Source organism: Bacillus rossius, chromosome 1 (genome assembly GCF_032445375.1).
Source record: "Bacillus rossius redtenbacheri isolate Brsri chromosome 1, Brsri_v3, whole genome shotgun sequence".
Lineage (NCBI taxonomy): Eukaryota > Metazoa > Arthropoda > Insecta > Phasmatodea > Bacillidae > Bacillus > Bacillus rossius.
Genome location: NC_086330.1, coordinates 147786888 through 147806932, shown reverse-complemented (window position 1 = coordinate 147806932; position 20045 = coordinate 147786888). Strand labels below are relative to the sequence as shown.

General features: G+C 38.6%; 1 long non-coding RNA gene across 1 annotated transcript; it reads right to left on the bottom strand.

Moving 5' to 3' along the window:
• Positions 1 to 13223: 13223 nt before the first annotated feature.
• On the bottom strand, positions 13224 to 16321 carry LOC134529556 (uncharacterized). The gene is made up of 2 exons (XR_010074627.1): positions 16182 to 16321; positions 13224 to 13576 (listed from the first exon to the last, which is right to left on the bottom strand). It is a non-coding gene; the product is annotated as an uncharacterized LOC134529556 (long non-coding RNA).
• Positions 16322 to 20045: the final 3724 nt, after the last annotated feature.

Sequence of the window (20045 nt, the reverse complement as noted above, 5' to 3'; positions counted from 1 at the left end):
GGCGACGGCGGCAAGACCAAAAGTGAAGCCTCCGGCGTCTCACACGCCAATTTATAGGTAAATTCCCCCCTTGGTCACAGACTCTAGCCAATCAGAAACCGCGAAAACTGCAGCATGGTCAGCACTATTTTGAATTAATGGGAGGGATGAGGGAAAAGTGGGAGGAGCGAATGTTGCGGGAATCAGGAGGGGGGGGGGGCAGGAAATGTTGACTGTTTGGTGGAGGGGATACTCACTAGCCAATCAGAATCATTCAGCTCCTGGCAGCTGGAAGAGTTGCCACGTGAATCGCCATGCTCCAGACGAAATAATTACCAACTTATTGAAAATTTATATATTATGACACTTTATAGATTAGGTTATTTTCATCACTTTCATATTTAAATAATTTACTGAAAAATATCATTTGTATTTAATTTTATGATTACTTTTTCAATCCCAAATTATTAATTTATAAACGGAAGGGGAAATAAAAAGTCATAGCAATAGTTTTTAATTTTTTTTATTACTTCAAAACATCTAACAAGGCAGAGAGTACAGAACACAGGGCGGTGCGAATGGTTTTTACAGAATCAAATTCGTAACAGTCCGTAGCATTATCACTGTAGATCTGCGGCGTATCGACGCTCAATCCACGTTTCTTGATGCTTCGGCGCCGAGTTGCCTGTTCGAGTCTGGGAGAGGGCCGACGACGAGTCCTAGTCTTGAGTTCAGGTCTGGACATGTCGCTGCGCTTCGTAGCGACGAGTTTGGACAGGTCGCTGCGTCTCGTAGACACGGGTTTGGACTGCTCACTGCAGCCCGGGGTGCCGGGGTCGATACCGCTACAGTCTTCTGACGTGCAGTCGGATGCGTGTAGAGTTGTACCGAGAATTTCTTCCTTGGTGCATGGAAGAACGGTTGTTGGTCTGAGGTTAGACACGACGCACTTTTCCGCTCCGCAACAGTTTATTTGTTGTTGGGATGGCTCATAACTGCGTGGCGAATGAGCCATTAGGAAATGCAAGACTCCGCCGTAACATATTTCCGTATATGTGCGTAAATTTTCTTCTTCGTCCAGGAAACTGTATTCAATACAGCTGTAGTCTGGTTTCGCACTCAGGTACTCGGTTTCCGGCTGGAATGGCGTCATCGTGTCCGAACGTAAACTGATTGATAGTGCTCAATTTTCGAGCTATTTATACTAAAATTACAATTCAGGTGTGCCAATATTTGGCAAAAAAAATCGGGTTTGCCAATATTTCAAAAAATTTATTCGCACTGCTGCACGTGCCATTTCTGCATTAGCTGCGAGTTTGTACAGGCACAGACACGTTCAAACTTGTCGTTTGGATGCTTGGCTTCGTACATTGCACAGAGTTTGCGCAGGGCAGGACAGCCGTAGTCGGTCTGTATATCTACGATTTCAGCTGCTCCGTCGTCACGCAGTTCTCGTAGCCATTTCTTCTGTTCAGGTCCGGCGACGTAGATTATTTCGTTTTGCAGTAGTAAATTTTGAAGTGTGTTTTTCACTTGGTGGTACGGAATTTTTCCTTCGTCCCACTCTAGTCCGTGATAGTATTTACATAGCCATTCGTTCGACCGTTTACTTTTTTCGTCTAGTAGTTTCCACGGATACTGGGGTCGGAAGCTGCGGGTTCGAGTCCGGCCGTCGTGAGTGACGGCAATTTCCTTGAGCACGAATCCGTTTTGGCTCTGGAAACCTTGCAGGTTGCAGTACATTCTGAAACCAACTGATGATGGGATGATACATGCAGACGTATTTTTATCTAGTTCAATATTTTCACGAGACCCGAAAACGCGTCGTAATTAATTACTCTGTCGTGTAGGATTAGACAGAACGCCGTTGTGAGTGGCGGTACGTCATCTTTCGTGGAAATTTCCAATCGACAATCAATCATAGAACTGCGAATCGATTCGTCTTGTTTGCTCACGTCAAATACGATTAGCGGAGCTAATGTTTTATAGGTGTCTGGACTCAGGATCGGGTGCGATTCTCGTCCGTGGTACGAAGATTGGAACTGCGTGTACATGTGATACGGCAAGGAAATACCGCCATTTTCAAAATCAATGTTCATGTCCACGTACGGGTAACTTTCGCTGTTTAAAAATAATTTTACATTTTCCATAAAACAGTGGTCAAACACCGACCTGTCGGTCTTGAGGTTCATTTGTCTGTCTGTCTGCAAAGCTAATATTATATATCTAGGTTTTTCCGTACTGCTCGACGTCTTGACGACCCAGTGATTGCGTCTATTCTGGGCCAGTAAGGGGCACGTTACGAGATTCCAGCTCCTGAACGCAATTTCGACCGTCTTGTCCTTTTTGACGTAACTTAAAAGTCTGACTCTTTCCTTCGTGCTGACGGTTATGTGCGGAACAAACCACTCGGTGCTCGTGACGGTAACTGCAACCGGCTGGGGGTCGTTCCCGGGTGCTCCCACGACGGCATTCAGGTGCGATGTCGCTAGAATTAACACGAGTTCTTGGCGGGCTTGAATTAATATTTTCTTGTAATCCTCCGCGAAGCCGAGAAGCATCGACAGCGGTATGCTAACTTCGAATTTTCCAGATTCGTAGATGGGAATTTTGAAATCGGGTTCCATTCCAAAACCTGCGATTTTGGTTGCGCTCAGGTCGTTCGGTGTTAGAGACAGGTAATTTTTCATCGTGGCAGTAATGCCCAAGTCCCACGATTCATCGATCGCAATATTATTCAATTCGAAAATAACTCGTTCGAATAAATGCAATATTCCGTTTCGACCGAAGTATGCAGTTGTAGGATGTGATCCGTCCGCCTTTGTCAGCGTGCCTCTTATACGAATAAACGACTGGCAGGGTAGAGTATAAACGTCTTGTTTCTGTACCGGGATGCGTATTTCCCTACCGGGCATGTACGGCCCTTGGAGGTAGGGTGCGTAGCAGTGATATTCAAATTTATTTACATCGTCGCTAAACTGAGCTTTTTCTGACACGTTTAAATAATCTTCCATGCTTGTGAACTTTGTAGCCTAAACTGCGGAGATACTTCACGTTAAGAGGTGTTAACGCGCCGCGGCCTCGCAACAGACTGGTTCTGGGTTCGTGTCGCTTCTTTGATTTATAGGTCTTGAAAATCAGTCCCATCGCTTCAAGTGCAGACGTAATGTAATTTCTTCGTTTCTAAAATTTACTAGTTTATCGTTTTGATCGACAATGTCCACTACCACTTCGTGTACTGTTTTGGCGAGCACAGGGGCGTAAATGATACTTTGCGGTACTTCGGCCAGTTTATATCCTGGCGGGACCGTTGGTGAAAACTCGTGTACCATGTTGTTTAGTTGTCCGTTGAGGTAAGTTCCACTTGCCAAATTACAGTTTATGCGTATTACATTTGTCGACATGATATTTACAGGTCGCGTGGAGACGTGCAAGGTCTTGGCTGCGTATATTTCCGGTTCGAATCCGAGCATGGTACCTATGGTGCCAGGTTTCGTAAAGTCGACATTTTCACTGCAGTAAAGTTCGCACTGTAGCGTGTTTGGATTATCTCGCAATTCGAAAATTGTGTTTGGAGACAGGGCTTGCTTGATGTACTTTGTAATATCGCTCAACTCGTATGCGCCGGTAGGTATGGAAACTTCCCGAGCTGTTGTTCCATCACTTTTCAAGAAGCACATTTTGCAGTTTTCTTCGTAAATGTTCGGTATGGCATTATAAGTTTGAAAATCTACGAGTCCGATGCTCCATTCTCCGACTAAATCCAGAGGCGGGTAGAATGTGGCTCGTAGCTGCGAGCTACGACCTGTCATTATGAGTGTTACGGACATGACTGATTGATTTTCGCTACTGTACGTTTATTTTATATACTTCATATTTGGCCAGAAATCTCAAGCACAAGTGTCCGCAATTTGTTTGATTAGGCCTCTGTTCCGTTTCGTAATTGTAAAACATCGTAGTGGTCCGACCCAGGTACCGTCGCAGTTCTGTCGGAGGCCGTAAATTACCGAAACTGTCGTAGTAAGTAGCTTTTTTTTCCGTCTTTACATAGGCCACCCAGTGCGTGCCGCGACCCGATGACGTGTCTAAATTAATTATGGCGCACTCACGTGTCTTTGGCTTGCTGGGCAAAGTGTCTCGCATAAACACACCGCGGAAATTTGGTATTTTAAGTTTGCGTGCGTACTTTATTAAATCTACGTTGGTGAGCGGTCGTTTCGGCAGGGAACTTAGGATTTTCTCTTTACTCGTTTCTTTTTCATGCCTCGGCCTGCCTTGTGAGGCCGTAAGTACAGTCCTGCGCCGTTTTTTTTACCGATGGCAATGGCTTCCATGCTTGCATTGTGTCGCTGTGCTTCCTTTAATTGATTTTTCTGGTTCTTCGAAGTGTTGACCGCTCTAGCAATATTTGCCGCGGCTGCTGCGATCCCGCCTAGTGCACCTATAGCAGGCACCAGCAGCGGTAGAAATCCGCCCTTTTTCTTATTAGATCTTTGTGTCTTGCGCTTGCGAGACCTGGTCCGGCGACGAGCACCCATTCCTAATTTCGTCTTTGCCTTCATGATTTTAGATACGCTCCAGGCCGCGATTTTCTCTCCTAGTCCCGCGTCCGGCGATTTGCTTATATCTTCGGCTTCCTGTGCCAATATCTGATCTGCTCTGTGCCTAGATTCCAGATCCTTGCTTAATGAATATGCGATATCGTGCTGCTTGCACTTTTCGTCCAGAGAATTAATTCCCACGTCACCGCGGGCTAACCTTTTCGCTAGTTTAGTCCCGGGGCCGCAAAATCTGTAGCCGGGAATGTGTAGCTCGAATGGTAGGTTGTTTATCAGCGAGTTTACGAGTCCCGCGCCGATGTGTTTTTTGTTCTTACCTCTTCGAGACATTACATGCAACTGACCTAAAATCAATAAATACGATTGCTCTTATAGAATTTTCGTCAGTACGATGGAGGTAGTCAAGCAAGACATTTGTTTGCCAGTGTGCATTACGCAAGACGATGAAACTATCAGTCGTGAATCACGACATGGCGTATTATTACCGTCCACCGTACGTTGCATCATAGCGGGACCGTCAAACTGCGGCAAGACGTGTGTTTTACTGAGTTTACTGGAGGAGCCAAACGGTCTTCGGTTCGAGAACGTTTACTTGTATTCCAAGTCGTTGCAACAGCCAAAGTACCAGCGCTTGGCCGCCGTTCTACGCTCGGTGGATGGTCTGGAGTATTTTCCGTTTAGCGATAATACCGATGTGGTGTCTACCGACGAAGCAAAGCCTAATTCCGTGTTTGTGTTCGATGATGTGGCTTGTGAGAAACAAGGCATAATACAAGAGTACTTTTCCATGGGCAGACACGCCAAGGTAGACTGCGTATACCTGTGTCAGACGTACGGTAGAATACCCAAACATTTGCTGCGTGATAATGCGAATGTCATAGTTTTGTTTCGCATGGACGAACTTAATTTACGCCACGCTTACGACGATCACGTAAACACCGACATGACGTTTCAGGAATTTAAAGACATGTGCTCCTTATGTTGGAAAGATGAACACGGATTCCTAGTCATCGTAAAGGACTGGCCGCTATATAAGGGCAGGTACAGACAGGGTTTCGATCAGTTTATCGTCAAACATGAATCATAGCATTTCTAAATTTGGACGCAGCAGTCGAGCTCCGCGTACCGAACTATGCACCGTGAAACACGATGATGAAATACGTAAATACATTTCGCTACTTGGCCAAGAAATAAAACGCGCAAAAGATGAAATAATAGTGTACCTCGTAGCCATAGACCAGCGCGTGGAAGCTTCGGATTCTCGAATTCGTGACATGATCGAAGTTTCGAATGCACAAAGGCGTGACGACCTAAAGTCGCTTCTGTCAAAACTTAATTCACGTCTGGTGTCTAAAGGTGCTTCGAAATAAACAGTATGGATGTTAACACCGATTTGGCTAAGCAACTGCACGATGTCATCGAGGCCATACGAACAAAGTACTTGCTCGCCAAGCAACACAGATTAAGCGACGAGGTTCGAAGAGAGGAAAAATTGAAGCCCTTGAGTGCCCGTCTGGATAGTTTCATAGCCAGGCGAGGGGACGTCGAAAACGAGAAACCGACTAAAATCGAAGTAAAAGAAGAGCCGCAAACTACGTCCACGGGCAAACGAAAGCGAAGTCCACAATTAACAGACGATTCCAACGTATCTACTAGCGAAGACGAAGTTCGTGTCGGTCGAACTCTTAGGAAGAAACCTCGAAATAAAAAAGGTTTCGAAGTCGGTCCTCTCGCTAGCGAGTATCTGGCCTCCTCTGTACCTCGAAACAGCGACGCGACGTATGGCGTGCATAAACGAGGTAGTAAATGGGTCCTTGGTTCGAAGGAAGTACATTTCGTGTCCGGCGATAATATTGAATGTGGAAAAGAGGTGATAAAACTTACTCGTGGATTATGCGAACTTTTGTTTCGTAAAAAACCGCGGCGATATTCAGAGGTGGATTTGCGAAAATATAGAAGATTGCTGGATGCTTCCAACGCCGTTTACGCAAAAAATGACCCGAAAACGGGTCGATTCAAAGATTATGAACATGAGAAATATCCTTTGATAGCTAGTCTTTTCTTAGACATCGAAGGGACCGGACTTTATAAACTCGACACTGGTAGAAAATTGGACTATGTATATTATGACGACCCCAATGAAATAGTTGATCGTCTTAGACTGCTGCAGGCATCTCAGAGTGTGGGAAATAATTCGCACAGCAACGAAATCGCTTCCATACTTGAAGAATTACGGGAAGCGGGTTATATTGAATAGTTATCATGTCAAAGTTTGCCATTGCGGACGAGTTGCATAAACCCGCAAGACGTAATTATCCGCGTCGAAAAATCAAAATCAAAGGATTGGACGACAATTGGCAGTCTGATCTGCTCGAAATGTGTGAATATTCACGTGTGAACAAGGGCTACAGGTACATTCTCATAGTCATAGACACCTATTCAAAGTTCCTGTGGGCTAGACCCTTAAAACGGAAAACCGCCGTGGAAGTTACGAGTGCCATGGCGAATATTTTGAAGCATAAACGAAGACCTTCGTTACTGCAGACGGACGACGGGAAAGAATTCTACAATGCATCATTCAAGGCACTGATGAAAAAGTTTGACATTACGCATTATTCTACGTTTAGCGGTGTCAAAGCATCAATGGCAGAACGTGTGATTCGTACGATGAAGAATAAACTGTATAGGAATTTTACAGCGAACGGTAATTACAAGTGGCTGAGTTTACTTCCTAAACTCGTGCGAGAATACAATTCTACTGTGCATTCTACAACGAAACTCAAGCCGAAGGACGTAAAGGATAATCGACTGCTTCGAACTGTGTACTCCAAGACGAATATACTAGATTCGCGAAAGAAAAAAGCGAATATCGGTGACATTGTGCGGATTTCGAAAAATCGCGGAATTTTTCACAGGCCTTACAAGGGGAATTGGACTGGTGAACTTTTTCGTGTAGGTATGTAGAATAAAAAATACGTATCCGCGTACTTATTTTCTCGAGGATCTGAAAGGAAAACGTATAACAGGGGCGTTTTATGGAGAAGAGATTATGAAAACTAAATATCCAGATACTTTTCTCGTTGAAAAAGTGTTACGGCGTAAGAAGGGTAAGGCCTTAATACGATGGTTGCATCATGGACCAGAGTTTGACTCGTGGATTGACGAAAAGGATATTTTAAAACAATGAGTTTGTGTAAAAACTTGTGTGTAAAACATATTTTGTATAAATAAATCTTTGTATGTAATAAATTGTATTTTTTATTTATTTCTGTACGTGTATATATGCGTCATGCGGGGAGCGTGCGAGAAGCGCAACCGTTCCGGCCGAAAGACGTTGGACGACTGTCGTGGCTTTTACCCCCTCCACAGCGCCTGTGGCGGTGGTGGGGGGGCCCGCGGTGGTGGTGGCAGGGTGGGGTGGTGAAAATCTTACTTTGCAGAAATATGATCTCTCCTCACACCTGCCCAATGCAGGTGCAACTTCCCCCTCCATGCCGCTCGTCGGACCGTGGGACACGGCGCTGCGGGCACAGACCAGATGTCCTCTTCCAGGACACGTGTGCTGGTCGCCGCTTGCTAACAATATATTACAAAAATTATTTTATTAAGAGTAACTTTTAATATTTTTAACTATAAAGACGAAATGAAAAGGTTTATTCCAAGTATAAGGTTATAACGAATTAATTTTCTTTACAAGTATAAAGTCATAAAGAATTTATTTTTTTACAAGTATAAAGATGTATAATTTTTTTCCAGGTATAAAGTTTCAAAGATTATATTTAAAAAAACAATTGAGTATAGTGACTCGAGGATTTATTATTATGATAAAACACAAACTTAAATTTTTTTTCTATGTAATCGTACATACATATATACATTAGTTTTTACCTCAATTCCTCCTCCCCCCTACCGAGTACCTTCTTCGTGACAAATAGACGTAGAATTTTTTTTAATACATACTTTATCATCTAAAAACTTATAAGGTTTTTTTATTTATTTTTGTAGAGGTACATTGAAAAGAGAAAATAATAAATTATAAGAGGGTGGTGGGGGAGGGCGGAGCGTCGTGTGCGAGAAAAAAATAATAAATTAAAAAAGGGGTGAGGAGGAGGGTAGGGGTGGGAGTGGAAAAATACAAGAGTAGTGGTGGGGGGAGGGAGTGGAAAAATACAAGAGTAGTGGTGGGGGAGGGAGTGGAAAAATACAAGAGTAGTGGTGGGGGGAGGTTATTACGATGAAAAATAATAAATTAAAAAAAGGGGGGGGGGTTTAAGTTCGTATATGCGTTGGTAAAAGTGGTGGGGGTCATTCTGCCTGCGTCCACCGCGGGGGAAGGATCGGTCGTCATTTTTTAATTTTTTTTGCCCTGATCGGGTTCGAACCGAGGACTTCGAGCTCCGTGTCGTAAAAGTAATTTTTTATTAATAATTTATTAAAATTTTATTAAGTGAATTTTTTTATAAATTTTAAAAAAAATTTCGTTAAAATCGGATAATAATTAAAAAAGTTAAAGATGGCGGTCGTAACAAAAATTGCAACGGTGACGTCATCATTCAAAATGGCTGAAAACACATAACCGGAATTTTCTAGAACACACAATGACGTCATCCAAAATGGCGGATCCAAAATGGCCGCCGTGATCTACTTGTCCCGTTACGCTGTGTCCCGTTACGCTTATACAAGATGGCCGCCGTGATGTCAGAATCCAAGATGGCCGCCGTGACGTCACAATCCAAGATGGCGGACACCGGCACCGGCACCACAGCCTGAAGCCTGTCCTCGGAAATACTTTCCTATACTACTTATAACTCTAAGTTTTTATATGTGTTTTGTCCAAACAACTGAGATCAGTTTGCAGATACTTTCTACAAATAATCCTTAACCTTTTAGAGCTTATTTAACATTTAACGGAGTTTGTTTATTTTTCATGGCGTCAAATATATATATATTGGCTAGCAATTTAGTGTGTCTCCACAGTATGATAAACGCTGAGCTATCTCTACATGTCAATGTTAACTAAGGTTAAATGCCAGGAATTTAATGTATTTTTTTTTTAAGTTGGTTTTATTTTTATGGCTATAAATTTTTATATAAATTATGACAGCATAGTTCTAATATTATAAATTTATATTATTTAATACCTTTGCGTGGTGTAAATTCTGCGATGTTCACGGAAGTAAGTGTATACGGATTAATCACGCGAGTCCAACTCTTTTCGATATTTCTGAGACTTTCACAGATAGCAGCACCGTGATTACACACTTAGGCTCCATTCAACTTCCGTTACATTTATGATGTTACACATCGATAAAAAAAATCAATTTATTCATTCATATTGTTTCATCTTTCTCCCAAGATTTCAGGTATCCCGTGCACAATTTACAATTTGTCCACCTCTTGGTCCAGAAGTCAGATGAAGAGTTGGAGCTCACTAGCCGTATCACGTAAGCAGTGCCATCAAGCGAAACTATGGTCGTGGGGGAAGGGGGCAAATAATTAAAACTTTCCAAATGCCACAGTAAAAAAAACTAATACATGTAAACATTACCGTGGCCATTACTGTAATACACACAACGATTTATGTACGTTTACAAAACAATTCCTTTAGAAACCAGTTGCCAACAATATTTTGTAATACTACAATTAAGATACAGTAACTTTGTATAATTCATGGCTATGGTAATTTTGCATATGTGAGCACATTTTTCGAGATAATATTGAGCATTTCTTACAAAAATTGGCGCATAGTTTTATATTTTAATAGATGTTTTATTCAAGCATGATTATTTTAAACCCGTGGAAAAGATAATCGAATATTTAACAATTATACTTTATTTTCTTATATCATGCTTATTAATGTGCACAGTTAATACTAGAAATATATTAAGAGAACTGTTTACAAATAACTTTAATTATTGGAAGTAATAGGACAACACACAGCATAAATGACCGGGTAAGAATCCGAACCCAGTATTACTGCAAACACTATTTTGTAGTGATACGTTTGTTTTGTGTAAATGTACAAATATACGAATATCTGTAATTTTAGATGAATAATTTTTCCATTAAAAAAATTACAGTGGTTGAGATTTATTTGTATAACATTACTTGTAAGGTTTCATATCAATATTTATTACAGTAGGATCGTTATTATCGTTATACCGGGGTAATTTCAAGCTTTAAAAAAAATAAATCTTAAACTCAACCGGGGTTCGGGAATTCCCCCCCCCCCCCCCCCCCCAAACTCACTACATGGCACTGCCTGGGAATGCAGGTTCCACGACAACTAGCCGTTACGCCAATGATGTGCTTAATTTACGAACAATCTTGTGCGCGTGAATGATTCTATCGCTGAGCCAAACTTACTGGACCTACGTTTCCTTTCAGGATGCGAATGATTTACAACTAATGCCCGCCATGCCATACTATGTCTCTTTAAATTCTCTCTCTCTTTATCTCGGTATATATGTTCCTCTATAAATCTCACTATATTTCTCTATATATTAAATATATATCTTCAAAACACTATATATATATCTATATCTCTCTATGTTTCTATGTTTAAATCTGTATATCAACCTATCACCCTGTCTATATATCTCTACATATCTCTATGTATTTATATACATCCTTCACTCTATCTGTCTGTATCTCTCTCTCTCTGTTTATCCCTCTATACCTCTTTCTCTCTCTATATATACATCTATGTCTATTTATTTCTATCTATATTTTTATCTTTACCAAACATAAGACGAACACGCAAACATTCATTAATATATATATTACCTTCTATATTTTTATCTATATTTTACCTGTCGCGGGTGTGAAATGGAGAATAAAAACACGCGTGAATTCGAATGCAACGTTGTGTAAAAATTTCAAAGCAATCGGTGAAGAACTTTCGAAGATTTTAAATTTTGAACAAACGAGCATTTTCATTTTTATTTATATAGATACTCGGGTGGCTTTTATTTTTAATTTTATTATATTCCCTCCAAGAATATAATATAATTGAAAAGGAGGGGGCGGTTTTATGGTGATTGAGTGAACATATCACTCGCCTTCCACCGGGTTTGATTCCCGAAATTGTTTTGTGTGAAGCAGTGGGTTTTCTGAGGCTTTCACTATCCATTTCATACCATCAATTCTCCATCATCATGTCTCATCCCTTTTGCCTATAACATATCATGATTCGATGAAAATTTAAGCTCGTATTCAGTCGTCATCATTTATAAAATGTATATATAGATATAAAAATTTTCGCAGTAAGACACTGCACTGTAATTTTTTTTGTAAATGGAACAGAATTATTCATGTAAACTTACAGATATTTGTAAATACTTGCATTGAAATAAAAACAGTTGTATCACTACAAAATAGTGTTTGCAGTAATACTGGATTCGGATTCTTTCCCGGGTATTTATGTTTTGTGTTTTCCCAAAACCTCCAATAGTTAAAGTTGTGTAAATATTTCCCTGCAGTGCATATCAGTATTAACTGCGCACATTAATAATAATTATAAAAGAATAAAAATAAAGTCAAATGACTAAATACTCTAATTTTTTTCCTTGATTAAAAAAAATATATGCATGAATGACACATCAATTAAAATTTAAATTTTGTGCCAATTTTCGTAAGAAATACTCAGTATTATTTTGAAAAACCAGTTTTATATATGCAGAAATTACCATAGCCACGTGTTGTATAAAGTTACAATATCTTTCTTGATGTATTACAAACTAAATTTTGGCAACTGGTTTCCAAAGGAATCTTTTGTAAAATTATAGAAATTTTTTCTTTGTGTAGAGTGACTTGCATTTGGACCACGCTTAAATGAACAAATTCAGGTATTCTGCTTCGGATCTACTTTCAGTATTCTTCCGCCAGATGTCTCAATCGGCTGGCCGGTATGAGTCACGCATAGCAATATTTTTTTTTGTTATGTAAAAAATGTTATCACGATTAGTCTTATTTTATTTCACGTAAATGCAAATAAAAAATTTTTAACTAGCCATCAATTTATAACACTGAACATTTTATAAGACTTTAACTCGAGGTACCTACTACTATTCTTGATGTGCTGACAACATAACTAGGTGTATTTTAGAATGTGGGCATGTTATTTAATCACCGGTTTCCGTAATTGGTTTCAAGAGTATACAGACACGCTAGAGGGAACTGTTCGTAAGTCATTCCACATCAGCTTCTAATGGTCTAGTGTTGACACTCCGTTAACACTTCTAAACACATGGAGTAGAACTGTTCTAAAGTTGAAGTTCCAAACAAATAAACCGTAGCTAAATAAAGGTTAATGCTAGAAGTGTGTTTAATACCTTGAAAGAAACTCGCTAGGGGAGAATCGTAAATTAGTCACCGTTAAGAGAGTATTTTTAAACAAAGATACTAACAAAACATCAGCAACGAATTATCATTGAACTTCATTTTAACCACAAATGTGTTGCTATCCAGTCGCGAATGGCGGGTGATCGTTCTGATGTTGAAATTAATTATTAACTTCGCTAAAATTGTCGAACCCAGCCCCTAACATCTTACCTCCAAGATCTATACACAACATGAACACGTGTAAACGTCACGTCCCTTGATATTACTGCAGCATCAATCATAAAGATGTTTCACCACACCTGTAGGGATCGTATAATAGACAATGAAATTGTGAGAAAAAAATTAAATAGCTACAGATTTATTCAATTTCAAGAGCGACTACATTGTTATGGAACAACATTCAAGGATATAACGGAAGGTAGGGTGTGAGTTAAACTTTAGTTGGTGGAAATAAATTCATTCTTCATCATATTGCTTGTACCCAAAATAAAAAATCAACCAAAAAGCGAATTAAAAGCGTTGGCCATGGAAGCCATGCCACTAGAAATGGCACTTTCAGTTTTGTTGATGTCGTTTTTTATCTGAGACGTAATGTTAGCCGCAGTGCTGTTGATTGCGGAGGTAATGTTTTCGGCAGTGCTGTTGGCACTGCTGGTGCTGTTGGAGGTGGTGGCTGATGACAGCTCCAACATCGCCTGTAAAAAAAATTATCAGTTCATAGAGATGGTTGTATTTCGAAGGGGTTAAAAAGTTACCACCGAGACATTCCGTAAAAAAATACTGCAGTAGTCTATTTCCTATTGTTTTTTTGTTGGTAGAATCAAATTTTTACACGGCACGGATATTTCCAACTGAATCGCTTAGGTTTGATAGGAAAGCAGCCACATTCCCACTGTACCATCCAAGTTTGGAAAGAACTTAACTCACGTATAATTTCTCAATTATAAAAGGTCTCAAACATGAACAAAGGTTTTTTTAAAATATAAAATAAAGAAAAATTTTATCGGCTAAATACAAATGTATCTACCACAGATTGACTATTCTATAGGTAGAGTCTATAGGTGGACAGCGTGGTAGCGAAATTTTTGTTGCCAAAATCTATTGTGCCCATAAGCATGTGACACACTCACTTGACCAATCAATATGAATGATTAATACCAAAAATGCCCCGAATATATTTTGATGTGAACGTAGACATATCGCCACACTACTATATAACTCAAACAATTATGCAAATAAAATCTGATGAACTATATATTTCATCTTACTTGCATTTTAAATGTCTTCTTGACGAACATCCCGTACTAGAATTGTATATTACTATTGTCAATGTAGGAAAAATCAATGTTTGCCTACGCAATAACGAATATCCTGGCGTGGTGCATAGAATTGCCAACTCACTCATTCTATTCATCGTTCACTCTATGATCTCTATCAATCCTTTACGACGAATGTTTTACTGACCTAGCATGACTGCGCGGTATCCTCACAAGGTAGGCTGAAAACAGTTTCGCGAAAGCTTAGTCAGAAATGATGACCCAAATTCTTAACTGCCCCAAGATAAAATGTTAGTTGATTGGGATTTATCCTCGACGTTTTAGGTTTTTCAAATGTTTAGGCGCAACTTGCACTAAAAGTCTTGTGTAACATTTTATGGGTCAACAGAACAGTGTTCCAATTCTTGGATATGGGGCTAAATTAATATTCGTAAACTTAATTAACTACTAGGATAAATGTAGCTGCCCTGATACATTAACGGTTTCTTTTCTCGATTGCTTATATCTTAATTTATTGCGTTACCACATTACAGCTCTGAAAATATTATTGGTAACCTGTTAATGCCAAAATTCCTTATGTACAAGATTTAAATTTCTTTCGAATTCAATAAAGTTGCTTTCCTCAAAGATTGTGTAGTAATATTTTGCATTATTTTAGTTAAAGCTATTTTAATTATTCATTTATACAACACCAAGTTACAGTAAGTCGTTATTTAATTGATCGTAATTATTATTGGAACTAAGGGATGCTTTAAGTTACAATGTTATAAACGTTTAGAGTTCTGTTGTATTGAAAGTGAATGTATATATATAAGGGTGTTTGAATCATAGGGAATACGCTGCTTTCGACTTGATAAATTGTATAAAAATAATTCGGAAAAACAATTTGGATTTTAACTTAAGTTATATAAACCTATCTGAAATATTTTCGTGACCACTAAAGCTAAAATTTTATCCTCACACTGTAAAACAAAACTATGGTTTCTGCAGCAAAAATAAATTGTAGCCTCTACACAACCTTTAATTAGTGGCAAAAAAAAATTGCTCGTATTAGGATATTATTGGGTATAACGAAACATTTTACTCTCGATACAAATCTACGGCGTGTGAAGGTTCGTAAAACAATACTTCTTCCTGTAGAGTGTTCAGAAAAAATACTGAATTCGTTTATAAATTAGGCTATAACCAATAAAAATGTTGCTTTCTAGCTGCATAAATGTTACGTCTGCACAATGACAGCTTACTGCATATATATAGTATGGATCGTAAAAGATTTTTTTTAAATAGCCTACATTTTGCAATTTTTAACATTATGTAAGATACTTGGGCATTAATTTTCAAATAAAATATGCACGCATAAACCAAACATAACATTTGAAATCAGAGTGTCAAAAGTTCTTTCGTTCAAGTCAACTCCTTTGAATGAAAAGCATCGCCTCACACAAATGCTATACAGTGTTCCGAGCTTCAGAAGAACCTATGTGGTTAAAGAAAACTGCTTTAGAAAAGCGTATAAATATATGATCGTATCAGATTGGCAATTCGATTACCAGATTTTGATTTTGAACCTTTCTTTAAAATTAAAATGGATGAAACGAAGGCTTTCGGAATAATTCCGGTTTAGAGTCTCGAAAGCACCATAGGTGCGTGTATTACTCATTTATCATAATTTCTACGCCATCAAATGCAAGGGTCCCCTTTCAGACTCATAGTTACTCTATGGATAACGATAAGACTGCGCGCCGATCAGAGCCTTGCGCTAGAATCGCCAGGAAGCTTCGCACTTATCATATCACCTCCCTAACACCCTTTTTCAGTACTAGAGTTAAAATAATAACCGTTTTTATTAAAAGTTGTAAACATTTATGTCAAGCACATTCCGAATGTCTCAATATATATTTTTATTCGTTGTTGACTATGAACTCCAATAATTGATAACTAAGACTTTAAAATAATTATTATATTCATTGCCAGCATTCTATTGCATTTTGTATATGTAGAAGTACAATGGTGTAAATGTTACCTGCAACACGCAGGCCACTAGAACTACGACGACCAATATCTTCGCTGCCATTTCTACCTGCTTGCTTGAGAGACGGATGCAATTCGAGGAGAGTTAGCGCTCTTTTTATACTACTGAAGTTCGACGTGTGTTTGTTCGGTCGTCTGCAGCTGAGCTAACGAAAGCACGTTGCCGTCCAATGTCTGGTGCAGCAAGTTCAAATAGTGTGGTGTCTGTTGAAACAACTGCGAAAAGTTGTCGAAACAATTTTTTTTTTATGCCCTGGGGTAATATTTATCCTGAACTGGATGTATGTGCACATTTCCTTGCGTCTGTAAAATTACAGGTTTTTAAAATAATTATGCTTATTTCGTTCAAGGTTCGTGTGTAGAGAGGCTTCTAAAGGTCTCCGCCGGGTTTATTCACTAATGAGTTCTGCTCACGTAGTGCAGCGAAGGATGTTGATTAATGCCCAACTCCCAGCATGACTCATCTCCATTTGCAAGCACCAAGTTTATTGTTTATTGTTGTTGATAGCACAGAGGCTAACATCTATAATATAAAAATGAATCGCAAAATTTGTTGGTAAGCGCATAACTCAACAACGGCTGGACCAATTTGGCCAAATTTTTTTTTAATGTTCGTTGAAGTTCAAAGGTGGCTTTTACGGCGAGAAAAATTCGAATAATTGCCGGAAAAACCCTAAAACCAGCCCTTTTCTTTTTCCCATACAAACGTTTTCTAACTAAAACGAGCACTCATTGTTGTTTAAACAATGTAGGTATGTTCCTAACGTCAAAGAGTCAATTTGCACTTTATTTCCTCTGTACAACGTTCAATCATATCTATCAAAACAGTGTGCGTTGGAGCACAGATAAAACTAAAATAAACCGAAATCGAATAGTTCAATTTGGTCGGCTTCGCGATATTATTTTATTTGTTTTACTTTAAAATGCATCAGTTTTCAAGTCATTACATCAGTCAAACAAAACCAGCGTTACCAAAAGTATTTTATAAGTTTAAGTTTTTATTATTTCTTTTCCCTATTTTAAATACGGCTTGAAGGATTTGACTCCAAGTCATATCAAATTAAAAAAAAGTTTAAACAACAACAAACTGTCAATGTCAGTGTTTTTTTTTCTTGGATTTTAGGTTACCTACCCTAATGAGTTTACTTTTGTCAACTTATACACGAAACAAATTCTTACCTGTATAGTGTTTTGTGCAGTGTTTATTTACCTATGATCGCTAATTATTGCATGTGACAAAATAATCTATAATATAGATATGCCTCCTATTAGACGAATCAATTTAGGTAGAAGAACCCGAAATGCTACAAACCAAGCTAATTACCGATCTAATCATGCACTACAATGAAAATAAAAATTATTATGTTTCACATGATTAACAATAAAGAGATTACTTATTTTTTATCTTTTTATTTATATGTTTTATTTAATTATATTTCTTATTAACAACACCCTATCACCAGGGTGACGGTTCTGTTCAGGAGAATTTTTTGCCCCGACTTTAAAATATGTAGGAACAAAAAGATGTCACATTACAAATCATTTGACAGGACTTTATTGCAATTTAATTAGGCAGTACGAAGTCTGCCGGGTCAGCTAGTAATCACATAAAAATAAAACATAGGTTTCATGCATTCAATACTGACAATATTATTACATCGTATACATACAAAATCACCTTGGTGTATACATATATACACCACCCGACTTATAAGTTGGTATTCGAGTCATTGCTGTCTTTTGCATAACAAATATTTTCGTGTTTCCTGGACATTTTTAAATGTGGACATTCTCTAATGTAAACTGGCAAATTGTTGTATTACTGGAGAACTTTAGCATAGATTGACTGTTGAGCTGAAGCAGTCCTCCTATATTGCAAATGGAACTTATTGCATTTAATTGTGGCATAAGAATGTACATTTGAATTTTTTTCTAACCTATTGCTTAAATATTTTGGCAAGACTCCAATATTAATCTAAAATATAAAAATCATACAATTGTAATAAAGAAATTCACGGACACTTAGCAAACACAATTACTCTAGCATAACATCAATTTTCTCGTACCCATCTTTCAACAGTATAGCTCGCATTGCCCTGTTCTGTAATACTTGCAATCTGGCTTTGAAGCTTTGATCTGCAAAGTGCATGACAGAAGCACAGTAGTTTAGATGAGGTAGTATGATGGAATTATACACTGTTAATTTACTTTGCCTAGTTAACTTATGCTTTAGCCTCGTTAGTATGCCCACTTTACGAGCTACCTTTTTAATAACTGATTCTGCATGGGACCTCATTGTCAAAAAGTTGCCTATGAGAACACCAAGATATTTATATGTTACACAACTCAATTGTTCCTTCTTCACCTATCACTATTTCTTGATTAGGACCATTCTCTGCACCTGTAATCATACATTTGGGTTTCGATATTTGAGTTTGTTTTCACAAAGCCAGTTTTTGATGCATATCATATCTTTATTTGTTTTTTCAATAGCTTCACATTTATCTTTGCTGAGCAATAAATTAATGTATCGTCAGCAAATAGATGAATTTCACAGTTTTTTATTACGTTATATTTTTTATTATTTATTTATTTTACATTTATATAAAGAATAAACAACAATGGCCCTAATACACTGACTTGGGAAACTCCATAATCGATTTTAAGTTTTTTTGAAATTGACACAGCATTTTTAACAACTTGGTACCTATAGTTTAAAAAATTTTCAACCACTGTATAACTGATTCCACCCCAGCCATATATCTCCAACTTCCTAATTAGTATACAACTGTCCACCGTCTCGAAAGCTCTTTTCAAGTCCACAAATACTGCAACTGACTTCATTTTATTATCTTGCTTCAATTTCCAGTAGTTAATGACATGTTGGACTGCTGCTTCTGTTGAGTGATATTCCCGAAAGCCAGACTGGTTGCTTATTAATATATGATTATCTTTACGGAACTTCAGGAGTTGAGTGTACACAACTTTTTCCAACACTTTTTCTAGCATCGGTAACATGTCAATGGGTCTAAAATCTTCTCCCTTGATTGAATTTTGTTTTTTCGGCACAGGAATTATTGTGGCTATATTCATTTCCTTGGTACATAGCCCTGCTAAAGAGACATATTCACCAATTGCACGAGAGCTCAAATGACGATAGTAGTATAGGATAGCCGGTCCTGCGCCTGGCTTCTGGCTGTGGTGCCTGTGGTGCCGACCGCCATATTGGATTGTGACGTCACGGCGGCCATTTTTGACTCAAAATTCCTCAAAAATGACTCAAAATGACTCAAAAATTCTCGTTTTAAGAAAAAAAATCCCGTTTTCGAGGGAAAAATTCCCGTTTAGAGGGAAAAATTCCCTTTTTAGTCCTCAAAAATACCAGGGGTTAGAAATGTCCCCATAGTGGCTTAAATTCCCCCAAGGTCAAGATGCTCTAAGCCACTAGTAGGGAGCTTTGACCTTGACCTTGACCCCGGCGGCCATTTTGGATCCGCCATCTTGGATCCACCATCTTGGATGACGTCATTTTGTTTTCTCGAACATTCAACCATTTTGTTTTCCGCCATTTTGAATTATGACGTCACCATTGCAATTTCCGTTACGCTCGCCATCTTTAACTTTTTTATTTATTATCCGATTTTAATGAAATTTTTTTTAAAAATTATAAAAAAATTCAACTAATAAAATTTTAATGAAAAATAATAAAAAACAAACAATTACGACACGGAGCTCGGAGTCCTCGGTTCGAACCCGGTGAGGGCAAAAAAATTAAAATGGCGACGATTCTTCCCCCATAGTGGCTGCTGGCAGACTGACCCCCACCACTTATGTCAAAGTATACATATCATCAGGT